Consider the following 19031-nt stretch of genomic DNA (forward strand, 5'->3'; position numbering starts at 1 on the left):
CAGGGGTGTGAATCACCACTGAATCCAAAAGTCTGTTAAGGTCTTGCAGACATATCCCTTTTAGAGCTGAGATAAAGGCTATTGCTCTTCAAAATGGTGGTAAAGATGTTGAATCTTTCGGGATAAAACCACTTAGGCAAACTCAAGAAAAACGCAAAATGAACAACACAGTGCTCACGGTATAATTGGTATTTATATAACAGAATAAAATACACTTAAAAAGGCACTTCTACTAAAAGGATATCACTATGAGATATAGCACTCAGAATTTTAACTATATTTTGTCTGTCAGCACTACACAGGCATCAGAGCCAGTCTACTCTCTCCTAGAGCAAGTCCCTGTTCCTTTTGCTCCGCCCAACATGTTTCCTCAAGATGTCATCAGGGGCACAAAGTAAAGGGATCAGAAGCAATCCATTCATCATGGACAAAAAAAAAACCTTACCACTGTATAAATGAGAATTTAAAACCCAATCCGCAATCTTCTTAATCACAACTTGATGGTGCCTGAAAGTATTCCCAAATCCAAGTACCGTTGCCACCTATGTTGTTTTCTCCTTCCACGTACCCTACTCCCACTGTGAATCTTTTTGAATAAATTAGAATCTGTTATTTTTAATTAAAAAATTAAAGTGTTAAACTAAATGTTATAGTGCTCCCCAAAAGATATACTGGGAATAATAAATATTGTTACCGTGCAATCCCAAAATTGGTCCAAAAGTTGATCAAAAGAATGTTAAGGTCACTGATGTAACAACGGAGGACCATTTCTACACTGAGACCCTTGGGGATCAGTGTGTCTGCTTTATAGATCCACCAAGTATCCCTTTTGGATATAGCTCCTTTGATACACTATATACTGCCAAAAGTATTGGGATACCCCTCCGAATCATTGGATTCAGGTGTTCCAACCACCTCTATGGCCACAGGTATATAAAATCAAGGACCTAGACGTGCAGATTGCACCTACAAACATTTATGAAAGAATGGGTCATTCTCAGGAGCTCTGTGAATTCAAGTGTGGTACTGTGATACAAAAATAGAGCAGAAACAGGCCACCTAGAATGACACGAAAAGCTGGTGTCATAATCATATCTCCGACTCACTTAGTATATAAGTGTGGATCCATAAACCCAGAAAATGCATACTGAACAATATGGTAGTGTGACAAGAGCACCCCTACCTGAAAAAAGAAGGTTACTAAGAGATCCACGCGGAGTAATATGGATTCAAAAATTACAGGCAATACTTTATTTGATCACATAGATCATAAGGAGGTTAAACATGAGCATGGTGAACATGTCAAGCAAATAAAATCATTTTAAAAGCACTTAGCGTCTTCATATCAGGGTCATTAGGCAAGTAGAGTACCATATAAGGCAATATACGGTAATGGTGAGGTTTTGATCCTAGGTTTCCAAGAATTTCCAGCTTGTATTAGAGTGAACCATAGATTCAGCAAATATGTTCCCAATGTAAGTCAGGATGTGTAGAGTAGCCTCCTGTGGTATGGAAGCTGGAACACAAAAATACACAAAAAATATATGAAAATATAGGAGCTGAATCACATCCAGGCCTCACCAAGCCTCCCTCTACAGTAATTAGTGGACACCTTCATTACCTTCTTAGTTGTGAAACTGTCATACCCGCTTCTCAAATGTGGGGACTTCCTGGATAGCCACCCCAAGTGAAACACAGTCCACAGTACCAAATGATTCTGGGGATATATATAGAAATTATTGTATAAAGCACAGGCATCAAGTGAAACCCTGAAAGCAAAAAACAAAGTATGGGTATATTACCATCGATAGAGATCAAGAGGACTCCCGTCGACTTGAAATAGGATCAGGTCCTTGATGCTTATTCAAAGGTGCATATGGGGGTGGGGAGCCAGGTAGTCACAATACGTAGATTCCAAACACATATATTGTGTATATAGCAGGCCGTGAATACCTGAGTCTGTATACCCACTGAAGGGTTTCCAGAAATTACTCAATCTGAGAAAATTGAAGAGGTTTGAATAGGATATGGCTTGGTCACAGCATACAATGCCTAAATAGGATAGCGTATAAGTATATATATATATATATATATATATATATATATATATATATATATATATATATATATATATATATATATTCCTCTAAAAAGGATTTCCAAAAATTTCCCGAGTATACAGGGTAGATTAGGCCCGTATAACAAGCCCTCTTAGCTCCAGATATACTCTATAAATCTACACAGCTGTAAGCTTAAATAACTTGCCACCGGTGGAAGGTATATTCCCCTAGGGGATTGCCGTTTGCTAACCGCTGTAGTAGTAGACTTTATGGTAGTTTCCAGAGGGCCTCGTGCCTTCCTAGCAAGGAGCTGTGACACCGCCGTTCCTTCCCACCTCGTGGGCGCCGCACCCTATCAAGACGCCGAGCGTAGTGACGTCATTACGTTGACGCGTTTCGTCCGCCAATCACCGCAGACTTCGTCAGAACTGGGAGGGGACTTCAATCCTTTGCCTTATATGGTGCACTAATTGCATACCAAAGAGTCTCCACCTCGCCATCTTGTGTTGAAAGAGTATCACTACATTCGAAAGATCCAAAGTGAATTAAAACACATATATTAAATTTAAATTGACTGCTGGCAATAAAAAAGGGGGGACCATATTATTATAAATCAGATCATCTTTAAAGAGGATAATGGAAAGAAATTTTTATTATAGTTCAAAAAGGGGGGGACATCAAGAGAGGATTCAATTTCCTAATTTTAGTATTGATCTAGTTATTATAAGAATTCAATATGTAGTGGAAATAAGAAGACTCGCATAGTTAAATTCATACTTTATCCGGATAGATCCATACTTCACTCCCCTATATAATACCCCAGTTTAGATTATATCTCAGGGTATATTAGAGGTTCCAAGAAATTCAATTCAAAAAAACTCCAAAGTTAAGTTCTGTATTCAGTCCGTATGGGACAAGTGCACCCAGGGTATAGATCCAAAATTTTTCTTTTTGTAGGAGGACTTTATCAAAGTCCCCCCGACGAGCTGAAATATTAAGCAAGAAAATCCCTTTCACTTTTAGACCTTCTGTTTTACCCCCGTGTACTTCTTTAAAGTGTTGTGCCAGTGGGTTCTCTTTTTCTCCCTTTCTTACATTCCTATTTTCATTTCTAATGTCTCTCAAGTGTTCACCGATCCTAGTCCTGAGATTCCTTTTCGTTTTTCCTATATACATCTTCTTGCATGGACATTCTATCATATATATTATTCTACTGCTGGAGCAGTTAATAAAACTTTGTATCTGGAATGCCTTAGATTTATCATTATTAAAGAACTGATTAGACTTATGTACGAATGGACAAATTTGACAATGGCCACATGGAAACATACCACATAGGCCTGTCCTCCTAGTTAGCCAATTTCTTTGTGGTGCCCTCTGAAACTCTGATTGTACTAGTATGTCATTTAAATTCCGAGCTCTTTTTGCTACCATTTGGGGGCTCTCCCCTACCACTCTTGCTATCTGTGGATTTTGAGTTAATAAATACCAATGAGAGTCCAGGGCCTTCTTGACTTCATCCCATTGTTGTCCAAATTTAGTTATGAATCTTACCGGTTGATTTACCGAGTTCGCCCCTGGCTTTGATTTTGGTTTATTTATAAGCTCCTCTCTTGTTCTACCAAGAGCTCTTCTTTTTGCTCTTCTTAGGGTTCTATGTGAGTAACCTCTTTCCCTAAACCTCTTGTAGAGCTGAATAGATTCATTTCTATATTCAGCTTCTTCTGTACAGTTCCTTTTTATTCTCTGAAACTGGCCAATGGGTATTCCCTGTTTTAAGCTCCTTGGATGGTAGCTATTAGCATGTAAAAGTGTATTGGCCGCTGTTTCCTTTCTAAACGTTTTAGTGACTAGTTTATTTTCATGAATTGAGATTGATAAATCCAAGAATGTTATTACCTCTCTATCTGCTGTATAAGTAAGTTTGATATTCCTATCGTTAGCATGTAAAAGTGTTTTAAAAAAAATTTATGGAATTCCTAAATGATAACGATAGGAATATCAAACTTACTTATACAGCAGATAGAGAGGTAATAACATTCTTGGATTTATCAATCTCAATTCATGAAAATAAACTAGTCACTAAAACGTTTAGAAAGGAAACAGCGGCCAATACACTTTTACATGCTAATAGCTACCATCCAAGGAGCTTAAAACAGGGAATACCCATTGGCCAGTTTCAGAGAATAAAAAGGAACTGTACAGAAGAAGCTGAATATAGAAATGAATCTATTCAGCTCTACAAGAGGTTTAGGGAAAGAGGTTACTCACATAGAACCCTAAGAAGAGCAAAAAGAAGAGCTCTTGGTAGAACAAGAGAGGAGCTTATAAATAAACCAAAATCAAAGCCAGGGGCGAACTCGGTAAATCAACCGGTAAGATTCATAACTAAATTTGGACAACAATTGGATGAAGTCAAGAAGGCCCTGGACTCTCATTGGTATTTATTAACTCAAAATCCACAGATAGCAAGAGTGGTAGGGGAGAGCCCCCAAATGGTAGCAAAAAGAGCTCGGAATTTAAATGACATACTAGTACAATCAGAGTTTCAGAGGGCACCACAAAGAAATTGGCTAACTAGGAGGACAGGCCTATGTGGTATGTTTCCATGTGGCCATTGTCAAATTTGTCCATTCGTACATAAGTCTAATCAGTTCTTTAATAATGATAAATCTAAGGCATTCCAGATACGAAGTTTTATTAACTGCTCCAGCAGTAGAATAATATATATGATAGAATGTCCATGCAAGAAGATGTATCTAGGAAAAACGAAAAGGAATCTCAGGACTAGGATCGGTGAACACTTGAGAGACATTAGAAATGAAAATAGGAATGTAAGAAAGGGAGAAAAAGAGAACCCACTGGCACAACACTTTAAAGAAGTACACGGGGGTAAAACAGAAGGTCTAAAAGTGAAAGGGATTTTCTTGCTTAATATTTCAGCTCGTCGGGGGGACTTTGATAAAGTCCTCCTACAAAAAGAAAAATTTTGGATCTATACCCTGGGTGCACTTGTCCCATACGGACTGAATACAGAACTCAACTTTGGAGTTTTTTTGAATTGAATTTCTTGGAACCTCTAATATACCCTGATATATAATCTAAACTGGGGTATTATATAGGGGAGTGAAGTATGGATCTATCCGGATAAAGTATGAATTTAACTATGTGAGTCTTCTTATTTCCACTACATATTGAATTCTTATAATAACTAGATCAATACTAAAATTAGGAAATTGAATCCTCTCTTGATGTCCCCCCCTTTTTGAACTATAATAAAAATTTCTTTCCATTATCCTCTTTAAAGATGATCTGATTTATAATAATATGGTCCCCCCTTTTTTATTGCCAGCAGTCAATTTAAATTTAATATATGTGTTTTAATTCACTTTGGATCTTTCGAATGTAGTGATACTCTTTCAACACAAGATGGCGAGGTGGAGACTCTTTGGTATGCAATTAGTGCACCATATAAGGCAAAGGATTGAAGTCCCCTCCCAGTTCTGACGAAGTCTGCGGTGATTGGCGGACGAAACGCGTCAACGTAATGACGTCACTACGCTCGGCGTCTTCATAGGGTGCGGCGCCCACGAGGTGGGAAGGAACGGCGGTGTCACAGCTCCTTGCTAGGAAGGCACGAGGCCCTCTGGAAACTACCATAAAGTCTACTACTACAGCGGTTAGCAAACGGCAATCCCCTAGGGGAATATACCTTCCACCGGTGGCAAGTTTATTTAAGCTTACAGCTGTGTAGATTTATAGAGTATATCTGGAGCTAAGAGGGCTTGTTATACGGGCCTAATCTACCCTGTATACTCGGGAAATTTTTGGAAATCCTTTTTAGAGAATATATATATATACTTATACGCTATCCTATTTAGGCATTGTATGCTGTGACCAAGCCATATCCTATTCAAACCGCTTCAATTTTCTCAGATTGAGTAATTTCTGGAAACCCTTCAGTGGGTATACAGACTCAGGTATTCACGGCCTGCTATATACACAATATATGTGTTTGGAATCTACGTACTGTGACTACCTGGCTCCCCACCCCCATATGCACCTTTGAATAAGCATCAAGGACCTGATCCTATTTCAAGTCGACGGGAGTCCTCTTGATCTCTATCGATGGTAATATACCCATACTTTGTTTTTTGCTTTCAGGGTTTCACTTGATGCCTGTGCTTTATACAATAATTTCTATATATATCCCCAGAATCATTTGGTACTGTGGACTGTGTTTCACTTGGGGTGGCTATCCAGGAAGTCCCCACATTTGAGAAGCGGGTATGACAGTTTCACAACTAAGAAGGTAATGAAGGTGTCCACTAATTACTGTAGAGGGAGGCTTGGTGAGGCCTGGATGTGATTCAGCTCCTATATTTTCATATATTTTTTGTGTATTTTTGTGTTCCAGCTTCCATACCACAGGAGGCTACTCTACACATCCTGACTTACATTGGGAACATATTTGCTGAATCTATGGTTCACTCTAATACAAGCTGGAAATTCTTGGAAACCTAGGATCAAAACCTCACCATTACCGTATATTGCCTTATATGGTACTCTACTTGCCTAATGACCCTGATATGAAGACGCTAAGTGCTTTTAAAATGATTTTATTTGCTTGACATGTTCACCATGCTCATGTTTAACCTCCTTATGATCTATGTGATCAAATAAACTATTGCCTGTAATTTTTGAATCCATATTACTCCGCGTGGATCTCTTAGTAACCTTCTTTTTTCAGGTAGGGGTGCTCTTGTCACACTACCATATTGTTCAGTGGTACTGTGATAGGTTGCCATCTGTGCATTAAGTCCATCCGTGAAATTTTGTTGCTATTAAATATCCCACTGTCAACTGTTTGTGGTATTCTAAAACTGTTCTGCAGTGACTAATCACATTTTTCTGTCTGGAAATCTGATGAACGTGTATGGGTTTGGCGGTTTCCAGAACGGCACTTCATTGTGCCAGGTGTAAAGTTCAGTGGAGGGGGGTATTATGGTGTGGGGTTATTTTTCAGGGGTTGGGCTTGGCCCCTTAGTTCCAGTGAAGGGAATTCTTAAGGCGTCAACATATCAAGACAATTTCAGGTTCCCAACTTTGTTGGAACAGTTTTGGGGATGCCCCTTCCTGTTACAACATGACTGTGCACCAGTACACAAAGCAAGGTCCATAAAGACATGGATGAGCAAGTTTGGGGTGGAGGAACTTGACTGACCTGGACAGAGTCCTGACCTCAACCCGACGGAACACTTTTTGGGATGAATTAAGAGTGGAGACTACAAGCCAGGCCTTCTCGTCGGACATCAGTGCCTGATCTCACAAATGCGTTTCTGGAAGAATGGTATAACATTCCCACAGACACACTCCTAAACCTTGTGGACAGCCTTCACAGAAGAGTTGAAGCTGGTATAGCTGCAAAGGGTGGGCCAACTCAACATTGAACCCTACAGACTAAGACTGGGATGTCATTAAAGTTCATGTCCACTCCCCTTGCCAATGTTTTTGTTTTTCAACACCCCCTGAATTGCAACCCACTAGGGTCCTAGGGTTACGATACATGAGGAAATGTTCAGAGACGTGACCTTTTTGAAGCTCTTTTGGTTTAAATATGTTCCCTCACTCTGATGGCTACTTTTTCTGGTGGTCCTCCCTATGTATTGTGAACCACAGGGGCACTATAACAGACCACCACTTCAGAGTCTTGGTTAATGAACTGTTCTGTATTGCCCTTTTTCCTGAAGTCTCTTCTTCTGTTGTTCTTTACAGGTGCAACAGTGACCATATGCAAATCAAAACCTATGCAATCTAAAAAAAGTGGGTTTGTTTCAACCACCTAAGTTCAGTGGATCTATTGCACTTCTAACCAACATATTACTCAATGTGGGTGCCTTTCTGTATATTATCTGATTGAGCTAGTAGTGGTTAGAGGTTTGCGTTTCCTCAAAATATTCAAACGCTTTATGTGGTTGAAAACCTTCACACACCCCCAGTGAAGTGACTAGCCTTAGGGGACATAGAGAATATTTTATTGCTTCCCTTTTTATTTTTGGAGCTTCTTCCCCTTCTGCAGGCTGTCCTTTTCCTGGTTCTGGATACCAGAACCCCACTTCTTTCTAAGGTGCAAACCTTTTCTTCCTGTAAGTGTTGGCATTTTCCAAAAAAATGGGATTGTATTCTTTGTGGCTCTTCATGATTTTTTAAATGGGGAGAATGTGTTGTGAATGAGTGGGTAGTAGTCACTTTGCCTCTATAGTTAGTTCTAGTATGCACATTTCCATTTGTTTGGGGCCCACATTTTTGTGTTCTAACATGGATGGATCTAACATGGGTTTTAAAACTGGTGGTGGGGGCCAATGGAAGCAACACAAGTAAATATCGGGGTTCTGTGATATTGAGGGCAAAAAACAATGGGCGATTTCAACACAGTGAACCTGGCCTAACCTAAAACATTTCCAGGGTAATGGTGCAGAATTGTGAAATATGTATATTTGTTATATAGAGCCCTGTGGAGTCCAACAATCCTAGGCCCTGAAGGCTGGACATGGATGGCCATCTTCTGCTCAAGTTGATATTAAGCTTTCCCCTCCCAATACTAACCCTGCCAGTGTTTTTAGGTGGATTCACACAGGAACATTTTCGAACAACCTATAAAGCACTGCATATCATTTTCATCTTGGACCGCAGACTCCCAAGAATTAATAATGCTGATGGGGGGAGAATAGATGACCCTTGTCATAAAAGGGTTGACTTATAGAAGCCATATTGTCATTGTGTTGTAAGGGGGCTAACAAACTGCTTCAGGAGAGATTAGCATAGGCAGATACTTCTAAAGCAGCACATAAACATGAATGCTGGTATCACACCTATGCCATTGATAATGAATGCAGTGCATGATAACACACCACTGCATGTCATGGCACACTCTGTTCTAGAGGAAAAAGAAAAAAAAGCTGCATATGCGGTTCCCCCCAGTCTGGTGCAGTGTCAACTCATTCAAATGAAAGAGCTGACTTAAAATGGAACTTTATCCATAACAACTTGATAAAAAATAATGTTCTTTAGCAAAGAACATACATTAAAAGGGGAAGTATGAGAAAGGCAAATTAAATAGTGCATAAGTACCCTATGCCATTTCTTTCTTTCCTCAAAACTTGTGCTGTACAAACGTTTGAAGTATCAGGAAATGCCCAGTAACGGTCCTCTGTTTGAAAGTATAGAGGGGGTGGATACAAATACAGCAATCCATCCCCTTTCAGTCCCTCCTTCTTTGACATGTGACTGCGCTTAGCAAATGGGCACACACCTCAGCAGCAACCCAGCACTTGCACACTGCTCGCATGCCTCCATTTTTATGGCAACCTGTAATTACTCAAACCAGGAAGTGGAGGCAGTGTGAGAAGTTTGCACAGTGTTCACCTCCTGCAGATCTGTCTTTGTTCTGGGCTGCACGTTCAGCCAGCAGCAGTCCCTGTCCTCTCTTTACCACCTTCTCTTATACTTCCTGGGCTTTGATTTCCTTCTGAGTCCTCAGATCCCCCCTTCCTCAACACTCACATTCCATGCTTGTGTGGGCTTCTCCTCTAGCCACTTCCAGCACAGGAACAGCACATTTTTAGTTGTTACAGGTACTTGTATAGTGCCGTCAATTTACGCAGCGTTTTACACACACACACACACATATATATATATATATATATATATATATATATATATATATATATATATATAGTACATTCACATCATCCGTAACCCTCAGGGAGTTTACAATCTTAAGGTCCCTAAATCATGTTCATAGTTACTAGAGCCAATTTTAGACAGGAGCCAATTAACCTACCAGCATGTCTTTGGAGTGTGGGAGGAAACCGAAGTACCAAGAGGAAACCCACGTAAGCACAGGTGGAACATGAAAACTCCAGGCAGGTGCTGCCGCGGTTGGGGTTTGAACCAACGACCCTAGTACTGCCAGGGGGAAGTGCTAACATCATCTTCAGCAATCCCTGGACACTCCCTACACATCCCATTCACTGTGTGCTCAGGATAGTCTGGCTGGTGGGAGGGGAAGAGGAGCTGCTGCTCTGAAGTCTCAGGAGCAAGAAAAGAGCCTCCAGTGGACAGCAATCACAGAGAGAAGGAAGCGGGATGTATCCCAACCTAAAAGTCAACATGAGAATCCAGGAAAGTCTGTAGTCCCTCCCACAAGTAATTAACCCTAATTTACCAGAAAGGATGCACTTCTTAGAGGGCAGGAAAGATTAGTAGCTCATAAGGATTGAGATTAAGCAAAAAAACTAAAATCGATACTTCAAGAAATATGCTACCAAAATTACTGTGTGCTGTAAATTGCCTCCACCATTGTTCCTGTTTCTTCTTGCTGGAGGCTGCCATTTTTCTGAAGCCCAGAGCCCCTGAGCAGCAGTAATCTTTATGCCATCAGCAGATCAGCCTCTACATTTTCAGCACTGTGCCGAAAAATAGCAACTGAGCATGTGCAGAGCAAGGAGAGTTACTGTTCAGTGTATTACTGGATTTTAAACTGGCCAGGACCCTGTATTTGGAAATGGTAACGGTGAAGTTTTCATTTGCAGCTCCATTTGGTGCCTGCCCCCTCTTCCAGAAAACCACTGCTCTACTATTACTGCTTGCTTTATGGTATGTCCTGCTTTTCCCTCTTCTTCGCACCCAAATGCAGTCTGACACATCCCCAAACTAAATCTCTTACAAGTACTGTATATGTGATGGTGTAACTTAAAAAAAAAACAAAACAAAAAAGGGATTGAGCTGCAATAATAAGTACCAAAATACTGCATTATTATTATACAGGATTTATATAGCGCCAAGTTTGCGCAGCGCTTTACAATATAAGGGAGATAGTACAATTACAATACATTTCAGTACAGAAGGAATAGGAGGGCCCTGCTTGTGCAGCTTACAATCTAAAGGAAAAGGGAGGTGGTACAAAAAGGTGATAGCTGCAGAGGATGATCTGATGGAGGTGATTAAAGTACAGTTCTTAGGTGGTGAGGTAGGCTTCCTTGAATAAGTGAGTTTTCAAAGATCGTTTAAAGGCAGACAGGGTGGGGGCTGACTGGACATACTGGGGTAGGGAGTTCAAGAGGATGGGAGAGGCTCTGGAGAAGAGCATGGAAGCAGGTGACGAGGGAGCTAGAGAGCAAGATGTCTTGGGAGGAGTGGAGTGGATCATTTGGACGATATCTGTGGATGAGGTTGGTGATGTAGCTAGGGGCAGTCTTGTGGATGGCTTTGTACGTTGTGCTTAGCATTTTGAATGTTATACATTGGGTTAGTGAAAGCCAGTGAAGGGATTGGCAGAGAGGGGCAGCAGTCGCTGATTGGTTGGTAAGGTGTATGAGTCTAGCAGGAGCATTCATAATAGACTGAAGGGGTTATAACCCCTGTAACGGTAGACCAGTGAGGAGGGAGTTGCATTAATCAAGGCGGAATATAACCAAGGCGCGGTTAAGTGGTTTGTGGTGTCAGTCAGAAAGGGGTGTATTCTGGAAATGTTGCGGAGGTTGAGACTGCAGGATTTAGCCAGTGATTGGATGTGGGGCCCGAAGGACAGGTCAGAGTCTAGGATTGCACCTAGCAGGCTGGCATGACGGGGAAGGACCAATGGTTGTGTTGTTGATCTTAATGGTAAAGTCATGAGTGGGGGATCAAGGAGGAGGAAATATTACAAGCTCGGTTTTCGAAAGAATGGGTTTAAGTAAGTGATGTGACATCCATACTAATTAGTAGATTTGTGATACATGAGATTGAGGGGGTGAGCTGGGGAGTGGAGAGATAGATCTGGGTGCCGTCGGCATAGAGGGGGAATTGGAGATTATCAATTGACTCATGGAGGAGGTGTAGAGAGAGAGAAAAGGAGGGGCCCAAAGACTAAACTGAGCCTTGGGGTACCCCAACAGAGAGAGGAAGAGGAGTTGTATGCGACGCTGAAAGTGCACGGAGAAAGGTAAGAGGAGGATCAGGAGAAAGCAGAGTCGCAGAGGCCAAGGGAGTGGAGTTTACTGAGGAGGAGTGGGTGGTCGACTGTGTCAAAGGCAGCGGAAAAGTCTAGGAATAAGGATGGCGTAATGGCCATTCATTTTAGAAGTTAGTAGGGTGCTAATGAGTTTTAGTAGGGCAGTTTCAGTGGAATGTTATGGATGGAAGCCAAACTGTAGGAGGATCAAAAAAGTTGCTGTTGGTGAGGTAGCAATTCATACCGTTGTGAACAAGACACTTGAGAAGCTTGGAGGCAAAAGGGAGCGGGGAGATGGGTCTCAGTTATTCAATCAGCTAGGGTTTTTTTTTTTTTTTTTTTTTTAAGTATGGGGATATAGTGCATATATGAGCAAGGAGGGAGAGGTTGAAGATGTGGGTTAGAGAGTTTAGGATAGAGCAGAAAGAAAACTGCAATAATCATAAGGGGACAGGTGGTGAAGTGAGCCGTGAAAAGGAGTTTGGCAACTTCCTCGGTGGTAACTGGGTAGAAAGAGGAGAGTGTTGGGCCTGGTATGTTAGTTGGAGGAGGAAGCTTAATACTGGAGACCACATCACAAATTGTGTTGATCTTGTTCTTGAAATTACTGGCAATCTTCTGGGCAGTAAGTTGGTGGGGGGGTAGGGGTGGAGTAAGGAATTAAGGGTAGAAAAGAGTTGACTAGGATTGGATGAGAGGGTTTTGATGAAAGCGTTGTAGGTTTGTTTAGCAGCATGAAGGCCAGAGTTGTATTTGAGAAGAGCGGATTTGTAGAGGGTAAAGTTTTGCAGGAATTTAGTTTTAGGCCATGCTCTCTCAAGAGCACGGCTGTGTCTTTTGAGACTCCTGGTGGTCTGTTTGCCAGGGAGGATGATAGTTGCAAGTGTGTCCAGGGAGGATGATAGTTGTTGTAGGCAGATGTGGCCAGGACAGTGGCGCAATTATCATAAAGGCAATCAGTAGCAGAGTGAAGGGAAGGGCTGAGGTGGTGGAGGTTGCTACAGGTAACTGTTTGCTGGTTGGAGGCATGGGAAGTAGGAGACAGAGTGTGAAGCTGATAAAGTTGTGATCAGAGAGAGGAAAAGGGGCGTTAGATTAATACTGTACTGAATTGTCTTGAAAGCGCAATACTTCACTGACATAATATAATGAACCAAAAGGCGAGACAGCCTTGTCTACATGAGCAGTCAGACTGAAGCAGGGTATACACATTAAAATTCAGCCGGATGAGCAGGAACCAGACAGATCTCGATGAATGTGTATCAATCTCTGTTCCAAATAAGCTAGTCATTAGACCAGCTTCTGTTAAATGTTCCTTGAAAACCAGCATTTGATCTGCACATGCAGCCAATGGCTGCAGTGCTGATCAGTGTATTCATATACCTTGCTTTATACTGGCCATAGACAGCTTAAATTTCAGATGTTGCTCTCTAAATTGGACATATTTGAGCCAGTGGTGGCCCTGCAAGCACCACCCATCTGTGCCTCATGGAAAATTATTGGCTGAGCAGTGACTGCGTTACATCAGCTGTAGTTACTGTTAAGCAGCATCAATGTATGTAGGCAGCCATGGGTGCCTCAACTACTGAATGCAATAGCTGGCAGTGGAGATTCCCGTTTTAAATGCCTGTAGAGAACAATTGTTTTTGGGGTGCCCTAGTAGCGACTTATGTTGATAAGGTGAAGAAAAGCACCAATCACCACACCTTGGGAGATATTTACTAAGAGTAGACAATCAGAATCTGAAGCAGCTGTGCATAGTAACAAATCAGCTTCTAGCTTTAATTTTCAAACCTTAAAGCAGAACTAAACTCTGCAAGATATTCACCTTCCAGTGCTGCAACAGTTACATATCTCACCACTTGCTGTCATCTTCCCCGGGACCCCTCCATGTTCTGGGTTTTTGGTCAGCAGGGATGACCTAATCCTGTACATGGGTATAGAAATAAGTCTTTCTGGCACAGCTGCAGCATGCTGGGAATGCACGCCGAGCTGCACATACATAGCTCTGTGTACATCTAATAGATTGCAAGCAGCCAGGTAGGTTAGTGTTGTTGCAAAATAGACAGTGCATGCAAAAGTGCTTTGTCCAGCATGTCTGTTCACAGATTTTTTTTATTGTATCTTTAGTTCCTCTTTAAATTGGTTTCAAACCCTTACATATACACAGTGCTGTGGCAAGCCTCAGATGATACACCAAGATTTAAGAAATCCTCCTACATACCTGCAGCGATCTGCCCTCAACAGCCTTTCAAAGTACAGAATTTAGAAAGCATTTCACAGCGCTGGAAGGCAAGGTCCGAGGCTGTGATGTCACACACTGCACAGAATATAGAGCACAGAACTGAGTAATCTGAGACCTAAGTAGAGGGAATGGACATGCACTCCGTTACAGTCTCATTAAAAAAAAAAACATGCATAGCAGAGGCTGTCTTTCAGAATGGTCTTTTGTCCTCAGACTGTCACATGTGAGTCATGCAAAGGTAACACAGAGCAAACAGAAATCACACGTGGTTCTTTAGATAGAGGCAAGTACATACTATAGAGCACATGTGTCAAACACAAAACCCGCGGGCCATTTCCCGTGGACCTCACACCTCTCCTGCAGCACCCCTCTCGTCTCCACCCCACCTTGTCTCAGCAGAGAACAGAACTCCTACAGATCCTGTGCCACCGCAGCACCCCGTTGTCTTCGCCAACTGACTCCTCCTCCAGACCCTGCACTTTCTGCTTCCCAGCTTCTTTCAGGAAGCAGCACAAGGTAACAGGGTTGCACTGTGATATAAGGGGGGGGTTGTCTCTCGACATCTGATGTAAGGGGAGTGCGGTGCTATGGACATCTGTTTCTAATTCTTACAACTATGCCAGTTGAAAAGGAAGGTTACATACTGCTGGTGTGTGATCCTCCTTTTTAGACTTGCATCTTCTGCTACGTCTGTACGTGGGCTCCAAGCCGGTCTGCTTAAGTTATTACTAAAACCAGTAATCACAGGCAATTATTTAATTTGATGAAGAGTAGATACAATTATATAGTCCTACAGACACAATGGGCTCTTTAACAACAACCATAATGCCGATGTTGTTGTCAATGGAATTGTTTGACACCCCTGCTCTAGGGGGATATGCGTTTTTTTTATTTCAGAGGTTTGCAACCACTAACTGAACAAGCTGAAGTTAAAAGCTGGTTGGTTACACTGCACAGTTGCTCCAATAGTAGTAAATTCCCCTCCATTGTGTGAATTGGCCTTATATTACCTCACATAATAAGTGTTGAGGACTTTTTCCCCCAATGTTCCTCATGGGTACAGCATGCCTTTTTAAATGAATGGGTTGTTGTGCCTGTGCAAATGTGAATGCACATACCCACACATATGTGCACCTAGACTAGATCTACTGCTTTGTCTGCAGTCACACTGACCGATTTTTCTTCCACTGTTCTTAAAAAAAAAAAAAATTATTAAGAAAAACGTTTCACCATGTATTTCTATAACTCTTCACACTGATATAATGAGTGTCAGGTGCGTTTTTCAAAGACCTGCTTGCTGCAGGTTTGGTGCAGTAAAAATGCAGTGCATCATGTTAAGGCTCCATGCACACTGGACATTTTAGTACAGGAGTTTTTCAGCAATTTAGTATTTGTTTAGCAGTGGTTTTTAGAGTTTGTTTTTTTTTGTTTTTTTAACCAAAAGAGAAAAAAAATTGGGGGGGGGGGGGGGGGGAGGGTGTATAAAAAAAAAGTCCAAAAACGCTGGTTTGCCGTGACTTACAGTGTTTTTATAGCTAGAAAAAAAAACTCTACAAACCCACTAGTTCTGGGGTTTTTTCCCAGCCAAAAAAAATGTTGATTATAGTCTGTGTGCATGGTCACATAGGATAACATGCTGGGGAGTTTATTGGCTGTAGAAGAAAAAAAAAAAGTCAAAAGCCAAAAACAGCCGCTGTAAAAATGTCCAGTGTGCATGAGGACTAAAAATGCATGTGAAGTAGCCTTTGGCTACATAACAGAACCACCAATGCTAATGGTCATGTACAAAAACTGCACGATAATGAATATGCTTAAAGTGTTACTAAACCCAGGATTCTGCATTCACTATATCTGGTCTCCCACAGTACACACAACATGGAAATGCAATTATTTTAGTAAATATAAACTGCTAAATACCTTTTCTCATCAGCAGTTAGAGCAGTCTTGTGACTTCTATGTCCAGCCCACCACTAGCTAAAGCTTGTAAGAGGAGTTTTCTTTCGGCTCTTGGAGGATGGAAATCCTCTGGATAGTGCGGATTGGCCCTGCGCTGAGCACATGCACTCTCCCAAGGAAAAAAAAAAACCTCTCTAGCAATAGACATCAAATTGAGCATATGCATGTCTATGGTTCAGTCTGGAGATAAGAGGTGGTCACTTGAAAGAGGGGAGGAACAGAGAAGAAAGGATCAAACAGCCTTTTTACACAATGCAGAGGATGAACCCCTTAGGTCCCACAGTGAGTATAACAAGCATGCTTTACTGCATATACAGGCTGATTTTACTGTTGTGGGTTTAGTAACACTTTAACCACCTCCCGGCCGCCATATAGTCCAATGAAGGGCGCAAGGTGGTTCTCTCCTTCTGGGAGGACGTCATATGACGTCCTCCCATTCTCTCCACGCATGCGCGGCTCAGGGAGCGTGTAGCGGGCGATCGGCGGTGTGCTGTGTCCCTCAGACACAGCGGATCGCCGATCTACGAAAAGAGCCGAAGATGTCGGCTTGGTCATGTGATCAGCTGTGTCTAATCACAGCTGCTCACATGTAAACAGGGAAATGCCGGTTATCGGCTGTCACGCTGACAGCTCGAGAGGAGAGCCAATAATTGGCATTCCGCGGAGGGGACATGTACACTGATCATCAGGGCGGCCCCAGAAGTGCCACATCTCAGTGTCCATCAGTGCCACATATCAGTGCCTACCAGTGCACATCAATGCCACATATCAGTGCCCATCTGAGCTGCCTTTCAGTGTCACCCATCAGTGCCACCTATCAATGCCAATCAGTGCTGCCTGTCAGTGCCGCCTATCAATGCCATATATCAGTGCTGCTTTTCAGTGCCACCTACCAGTGCCCATCACTGCAGCCTCATTAGCGCACATCAGTGAAGGAGAAAAATCACTTATTTACAAAATTTTACAACAAAAACTAAGAAAAAACTTTTTTTAAAAAAAAATTTTCAGCGGTTTTTGGTTTATTTTAGAAAAAATAAAAAACCCGGAGGTGATTAAATACCACCAAAAGAAAGCTCTGTCACAAAAAAATGATAAAAAATTTCATATGGGTCCAGTGTTGCATGACCATGCAGTTGTCAAAGTGCGACAGCGCTGAGAGCTGGAAATTGGCCTGGGCAGGAAGGGGGTATAAGTGCCCTGTAGGCAAGTGGTTAAAGCAGAACTTTAAAGAACACTGCATCTGAGCACCACAAAGCAAACATGCTATTTAATTCATTTTTAATATTCAAAGCAAACTCCCCCATCCATATCTCCATGCTTTTGTATGGCTGATAAATCATTTTTTGAAACAGCCCTCTAGCATTTCTGGCCGTGGCCATCTTGAGTAAGGGCAGATGATTAATGTAGCATTTCTGGAACCCATCTACCCTTAGCTCATGCATACAAGCAAGCGGGCATGCTTAACTGAGAAAACCCCTCCTCCAGAAGACTCCTGGGATGTATGACATCATTTGCCTAGGCAAGAAACCAGGAAGTACTGAAGAAACATAAAAAATAGTTTAAACAAGTAAATACAACATACATTCCTATTTACTAATGGTAGCAGCATAAAGATTAAAAATAATCCATATTGATTGGGAGAGTAAAGCTCCACTTTAAATACGAATGGATGCATTCAGCCAGAAAATAGCATTCTAATTGTACAATCCACAGCGAGTAACAAAATCCACCCTGCACCCAATCACATCTGACATGGTGTCATCCTGGGGTGATGATTTCATTGAATAAACCTGGCTGGAGATCACTGTGACACTATGGGAGAGATTTACTAAAACTGGTTCATTCAGAATCTGGTACAGCTGTGCACGGTAGCCGATCAATTCCTAACCAGCTTGTTCAATAAAACCTGATTGGTTTCTTTACCCAAGCGAGTCTGATTTTGCACTCTCCAGTTTTAGTAAATAAACCCCTATTAGTCATCTGGCTAAGAAGATCACTCCCTCAGGCCCATAACACACACTATATAGTTCTCTCAGTGATCGTGCTCCCTGACTACACAAACAGCTCAGATCTGTCAAAACAGCTGCTGCTTGCGTCACTGTCGCAACTGGCAAGTCAGGTGACAAGCCAGACTTGGCGCATGCGCCCTGACAGCCCAGCAGACAATACTCACTGCGCCATCACAACAATAGTGAAGGCAGAGACGGCAATGGAGACGAGCACACCGGACTCTGTGGACAGCAGACAGGGCCAGAGCGCTGAGCAGAAGCCCGGCGTCCTCGCCGTCCCAACCCGCCAGCCGCCACCGCCTCCTCTTCGCTTCTTCACCCGCCTGCAATTCGAGAACCTTCTTCCAGGCGCAGCCATTCCCGGGTGACGCCACTGCCCTAGCAACCAATCGGAGGACGCAGGTTTGTTTCCAACTGCCAGCTCGTACGGGGTTGAAGCTGCCTTTTCCGTGACGTAGGCTGGGTGGGAGTGGCTCTGCGGACACAAGATTCTAGCGAACGCGCATTATTAGTGCACGTAGAGCATTGATAATGGCTGTGTGCTACAGCCGCGTGTCCGCTCCCTGCACGCACACACGACGCTCTGTGGGCGATAAGTCGGGCTGGCCTGTCATTGTCAACCCGCGCTCACCGCAGACCGTGTGTGCCTTTGAGTGACAACCTTGGCCCCGCCCTGCGAGCTCGCCAATGGGACGAGGCGGTGTGCAGTCACGTGGGCCGCGGCGCTGCGTCCAATCGGTTTCGGGTCGCTGAGGGCTGTGTGGTGG

The 19031-nt window shown here is 42.5% G+C and overlaps 1 protein-coding gene and 1 long non-coding RNA gene across 3 annotated transcripts in view; one reads left to right on the forward strand and one right to left on the reverse strand.

The window, feature by feature from the left end:
• Positions 1 to 1236: 1236 nt before the first annotated feature.
• Positions 1237 to 18882, reverse strand: LOC149467882 (uncharacterized). 2 transcript variants are annotated; one of them, XR_016311813.1, is made up of 2 exons: positions 18429 to 18882; positions 1237 to 1516 (listed from the first exon to the last, which is right to left on the reverse strand). It is a non-coding gene; the product is annotated as an uncharacterized LOC149467882 (long non-coding RNA). The 2 variants fall into 2 exon arrangements; XR_016311812.1 differs by lacking the exon at positions 18429 to 18882 and adding an exon at positions 1622 to 1693.
• ANKRD12 (ankyrin repeat domain 12) overlaps positions 18412 to 19031 on the forward strand; it is a 179822-nt gene continuing 179202 nt past the window's right edge. The window contains exon 1 of the mRNA XM_089670995.1: positions 18412 to 18666. The gene's annotated coding sequence lies outside the window, so the exon portion shown is untranslated. The remainder of the gene's footprint in view (positions 18667 to 19031) is intronic.

Source organism: Staurois parvus, unplaced genomic scaffold, assembly GCF_062004578.1.
Source record: "Staurois parvus isolate SC_StPar_1 unplaced genomic scaffold, SC_StPar_1.0 ptg000097l, whole genome shotgun sequence".
In the NCBI taxonomy this organism is placed as follows: Eukaryota; Metazoa; Chordata; class Amphibia; order Anura; family Ranidae; genus Staurois; species Staurois parvus.